This window comes from Canis lupus, chromosome X (assembly GCF_048164855.1).
Source record: "Canis lupus baileyi chromosome X, mCanLup2.hap1, whole genome shotgun sequence".
NCBI lineage: Eukaryota > Metazoa > Chordata > Mammalia > Carnivora > Canidae > Canis > Canis lupus.
Window position 1 is genome coordinate 76,660,106 of NC_132876.1, and position 6,064 is coordinate 76,666,169.

General features: G+C 44.5%; 2 pseudogenes; both read left to right on the forward strand.

Annotated features, from left to right (window-relative positions):
- Window positions 1-266: 266 nt before the first annotated feature.
- On the forward strand, window positions 267-1,000 carry LOC140628281 (protein Lines homolog 1 pseudogene; annotated as a pseudogene).
- A 721-nt stretch (window positions 1,001-1,721) lies between these two features.
- LOC140628505 (ral guanine nucleotide dissociation stimulator pseudogene) lies at window positions 1,722-2,865 on the forward strand (annotated as a pseudogene).
- Window positions 2,866-6,064: the final 3,199 nt, after the last annotated feature.

Here is a 6,064-nt window from a genome sequence, read left to right on the forward strand (position 1 = left end):
TATGCAGTGCCCCAGAAATAACACTCTGTCAGTTAACAGTAATCAAAGTGATGATAACCAGAATATTGTCTGTCGAAACTGACTCCCATGCAAAGGAAAAATATAGAGATGTAATTAAAATTCTTCTAAAATCATCTTACATTGATTCTAAGTTAACATGTATGTTCCAAAACTCGGATAAATTGTTATGTCACATAGCTGCAAAGTGCCTTGGGCTACTTCTATACTTCCAATTAAGGAAAAGGTAACATTGAGTAATTCCTGGGTTGCTTTTTGCCAAAAGAATTTCTCTGAATACCCTGAAAACGAGAAGGCGGTATATTGCCTCTGGACCCTTACTGTTATAATAAAAGAAATCTTTAAAGATATATGTTCACAAGAAACAGAGATTTTAAAGCAGTTCCTGACTCCTTTTGATACTATTTTTGAAGTTTTGTACAATTCCTTATTTTCTCTGCATTTCAAAAGCTGCCAAGACACCTCTAAAATAATAAACAGCATGATATGTTCACTGGAATTGCTTGAACTTCTTATAGCTTCCAGAATCCATCTGAAACTACATTTCACTTGCCAGAAGATTTGATTTTTGAAACTTTCTTGTGTGCTAGATGTCATTACCTGGCCTGTTGAGGTTTTTGTCAAGAGGAAGTTCATCATATTCATCAAAAAGTGCCTTCTCTGGAAAGTGGGTGAAGACCTTTGTCAGGGATCTGGCCCTGCCCTGATGCCACCAGACCAGCATTTAGATGTAGACATGTTGGCTTTAGCAGATGCTGTTTTGCAAGCTGTGGATTTGGGCTTATTGAAGACGTTGTCTGTCCATGGAAAACCTCCCTGCTCTGGTGGAGATGAAGTTCAACCTGCATGTGAGTGTGTCCATGGTCCAGATCACATGATTCTCAGAGCAGCAAGCCTACTTATCATTAAATCCTTAGAAATCAAGTTTCAAAGTTGTACTTCAGCAAATGAAATAAAAGTTGATTTACAGTTTCATGTCTGAGTTATTGACATTCTTTTTTTTTTTTTAAAGATTTTTTTAATTTTTATTTATTTATGATAGTCACAGAGAGAGAGAGAGAGAGAGGCAGAGACACAGGCAGAGGGAGAAGCAGGCTCCATGCACCGGGAGCCTGACGTGGGATTCGATCCCGGGTCTCCAGGATCGCGCCCTGGGCCAAAGGCAGGCGCTAAACCACTGCGCCACCCAGGGATCCCAGTTATTGACATTCTTAAAGCCTCATCTTCAGTCCTCTCTTCAGTTGCACTATCCATGTCAGTGGATCTCCAGGGTCTTCATAGAACAAGATGATGACATGCTGGAGGCCACCAAGCATCACTGGGCATCTACCTAAAGTTGACCAGACAGTGTAAAGCTACTGAAGGCTTGACCCAAGAAAAAGAAATGTGGAACCATCACACACATGAATATGGCTACAATCCACACTGTATTTTCTTATTCTTATTGAAAAATATAGGATTTGATTCTTCAGTTCTTCTTGACTTTTCGATTTCATCAGAAACCTGTTTCCTCGAATATTTTGTAAGATATTTAAAATTACTGCAAAAAGACGGGGCTAGTTTTTTCACAATTTGCAAGTATTTTGATGTAACTGAACCTAAAGATAGTATAAATATTTGTGGTTGTGGCTCGTCACTTGTTCAGGACCGAAGCAGCAACCAAACTGAACTTAGCTTTTGGGCTGCTCTTGGTAGTCACAGAAATGCCCATGCTTTGGTCCCCTGGGCTTCTGATGCTTCCCAGAGTCAGAGGTGACAGCTCCACAGCTCCTTCCAGCTGTAGAGCCAGAGAAAGGGCCTCTGATGGAGCTAGCAACACCCCTAGCTCTGTTTCAACCATCACCGCCAGCGTCAGAGCCAGTATCTCCTCCATCAGCAGTTCCAGATCTGGAACAAGAGCTCATGTCTTCTTCTGCATGAACTGCAGTCAGTTCGACCACCAGCTTTCCTGAGAATTGTAACTCCATCCCTAAACATAGAGACAGAGCCACCCGTCAGCCCCAGAGGCTACCTGCCACTGGTGCGTAACCCCCCGAGCACCAGCTGCATGAGGAGAAGCCGGGTCTCGTGGACTTCCCTCCCAAGCTGGCGGCAGAGCAATTGACATCCATAGATGCAGATCTGTTCAAGAAGGTGGTGCCCCAACAGTGCCTGGGCTCCATCTGGTCCAAGTGGAATGAACCCAGCAATGAGCACCTAGTATGCACAGTCCGTGCCACCATCACCCAGTTCAACGATGTGGTCAACTGTGTCATCACCACCTGCCTTGGCAACCCACGCATGACAGCCCGGGACAGGGCCATGGTGGTGGAGCACTGGATCAAGGTGGGCAAGCCCTGTCAAATCTTGTGGAACTACTCCTCCATGCATGCCATCCTCTCTGCTCTGTAGAGTGCCTCAATTCACCGCCTGAAGAACACATGGGCCAAAATTTCCAGGAAGAAACTTCAAACATTTAAAACAATGTGCACCAAAGACAATCCGCAGAGCAGAAAACTGCTTATCCAGGAACGACCATCTAAAGTTGGAACCCTGGGGATAAATGTCCAGAGAGCATGGAAGAGGGGGTGGCAGAAGAAAGGTGTCGTCCCATTCCTTGGCACCTTCCTCACTGACCTGCTCATGCTGGATACTGCAATGGAGGAGTACCTGGAGGAGAATGAGATCAACCACCAGAAGAAGAATAAGGAATACAGAGTCATGACTGAGATCATGCTGCTCCAGGTGGCTGCAGATCATTACAACATAGAGCCTAAGCATCCACTTAGGGCCTGGTTCCAGTCTGGGAAGTGGCTCAGTGAAGAGGAGAGCTACATCCTGTCCTGCCAGCTGGAGCCCCGATCTTAGCTGGCCAACGGAACTCACAAACCGGAAGAACTGGTCACAGTCAACCTCAGGGCTGAGCTGTTGTCCAGGGGTAACAATGGGCATGGGACCCATCTGCTCAACACCACGTCCTTCCATCTCTTTACTTATTTGGAGGACCAATATTTCATCATCTTAAATAGTAAATGGTAGATTTCAATATTATTGTGTTAAATCCTCTTTTATTTTAGAAAAAATTCTGGTTTGAGCATTTTGGACAAATAGAAGCTTTATCTTTTTTTAAATCATATACTTTTAAAATATTTTATTTATTTATTCATAAGAGACATACAGAGAGAGAGGCAGAGACATAGGCAGAGGGAGAAGCAGGCTTCATGCAGGGAGCCCAATGCAAGACTTGATCCCGGAACTCCAAGATCACTCCCTGGGCTGAAGGCAGCTGTTGAACTGCTGAGCCACCCGGGAGTCTCCATATACTTCTTTTTTATTAAAGTATTTTTTATTGCTCACCACAAACATAGCTACCATCTGTTACAATACCACTGAGTACATTTCCTATGCTGTACCTATCCTGCATTCCCATGACTTATTCATTTCATAACTGGAAGACTGTACCCCCCCCTCCTTTATCCATTTTACCCATTACCATCTCCCCTCTGGCAACTACCAGTTTGTTCTCTGTAATACGTGTCTGTTTCTGAGAAGCTTTGTCTTTGAGATAAGTAATATTTGCTCTTTAAATATTCCATAAGGAGTGGAAAAAGATTATAGCTTATGTTGGTTTTATTGGGAGAAATTGATTTGGGTGCTTGTAAGAGGGAAGTAAAAATTTTTAAAATATTTTTATGTTTAAATAATGTGTTTGATACTTACATGTGTCACTTCGGCATTCTACATACATATCTATAGAACAAAACTCATAATTATCTATTTAAGATAACTTAATTTGGACTAGCTGAGCTTGAGTCTAAGCTGTGAGCTATGTTTACATCTGCTCCTCTTTTCTGTTTTCATGGTAGGATCTGCAGCAACCTTACATATATTCTCACAGGGTTGACAAAATCCATAGGGCACAAACCAAAATTCACAAACCTTTTCTCTTAGCATGTCCACTAATATTTCATTGATCAAAGCAAGTCACATAACCAAGCCCTGCATCAATGAAACAGGACAGCATATTCTTTCCATTTCAGGAAGAGCAGCAGACTGACATAGCAAAGGAGCATACGTGTGTTGTGCCCAAGATTGAGAATCTGAGAAAACTACCAAGGAGCCGACACCAATGCAAGTACATGAGGGTTTATTAACAAGCTCGAGCTTGGGTCCAAGTATACCTGACACAGCAGAGCAGGGACTTGGACCCAGAGGTGGCTTACTGCTGAGTTTTTATAGGCTGTTCTAGGGGTAAGGTGGGGTTTTTCAGTAAGGGTGGGGGTGTGAGAATCTACAGTAAAGAGGTCTCACAAGCTCTTGCTTCCTTATTCTGATAAGGGCGTGCTTTGTGATTTTGCCTGTAGCCGGGGTAAGGTAGAATTCAGTACCTGGTCACAGTGGCCTGGTCACAGTGGCCTGAGATGGCTGCCGAAGCTACAATGGCTATACTTGTGCCAATGTTAAACTTGAATGGCCCTAATTTTCTCAGCCTCCACATTTCCCCCTCTCAGTGGAACCTAAAGAAGGACCCAATCATGGGTCCAGGTTAGTCTAGTAACAAGGTCTAGTGGTTGGTATTGTTGTCTAAGTACCATAAGCTGGACTGTACTGATTCTGTCTTTGACAAAAGTAATCTATTGATAATGCAGAGCCCGAAGGTGAGGAGAAGGAGGAGGATTATCAGGGACCTGGCTAGGGTGATCAACAAGGTAGTGAGCCAGGGGGAACGATTGAACCAGGATTCGAACCAACCTTGTTGCTGTTCTGGTTCTCGTTTTCACTTAGCCAAACTTTCCCTGACCTTTGCCATAGATTCTTGGACTATCCCTGTGTGTGTGTGTGTGTGTGTGTGTGTGTGTGTGTGTGTGTGAAGTGAAGCAGGGGGCTACGAGATGAAGCAACATTAGTGGGGTAAGTGAGAATGGCGCAGCCTTAGCTTTAGGGGATTGTCCTTGTTGGGCTTACTCTTCCATACTGGAACAAAGTCATTGAGAATGGTGTGGGGGTCAGCTGGCCGGACATTGGTGTAGTGGACCCATGGAGTTATTCCGTCGACCATGAGAGCCATGGGAGTGGTCAGGATCACGATGTGGGGTCCTTTCCAGCCAGGTTGGAGTGTCTGCTGTTGATGTCTCCACACATACACCCAATTGCCTGGTCGATATTGATGGGGGTCAGGGGGTGGCCCAGTCTCGTAGAGGGCCTTCAGCTTAGGCCATACCTGCTCATGGGCTCTTTGTAACATTTGGAGGGAGAAAAGAAGTTGATCATAAAACTCAGCAAGCACCTCATGTTTAAAATTGGGGATAATAGGTGGAGGACCATGATCTCGAAGGGGTAAGTCCCATCTCATATGGGGAGTTTTGTACCCTATATAGGGCAAAGGGGAGGAGAGTCACCCAGTCCCTGTCAGTCTCCAAGGCTAATTTAGTTAAGGTCTCCTTTAATGTTCTGTTCATCCTCTCTACCTGTCCTGAGCTTTGGGGCGTATATGCACAATATAATTTCCAATCTGCCCCAAGTCCTAGTGCCACTCCCTGTGTTACCTTAGAGACGAATCCTGGTCCGTTGTCTGATCCAATCTTAACAGGAAAACCATACCTCAGTAAGATGTCTTCCAGCAGTTTCTTGGTCATGGTCTGTGCTGTTTCATGTCTGGTGGGAAATGCCTCTGTTCATCCTGAAAAAGTATCTACAAACACTAGTAAATACCAGTATCCATATTTTCCAGGTTTTACCTCAATGAAGTCCACTTCCCAGTAGGCTCCTGGGTGGTCCCCCCGGAGCTGGGTGCCAGGGTTGGATCCATGGGAGGTGGCATTAGTTAATTGGCATGCACGGCAGCTTGCCACAATCTGCTCATTCTTTGCTCGAAAGTCTTTAATAGTGATCTTTGCATGTTGTATGAGGTCTTCCATCTTTCTTGTTCCCATATGAGTGCTCCGATGCATTTTGGATAGGACTTGTCATACTAATTCCTCTGGCAGGATGATGCTGGAGTCTGCGGCCCTCCACCAGCCACGCAAACATTGGGTCATAGGCAAGCGTTTGATCCAGTGTAAGTCAG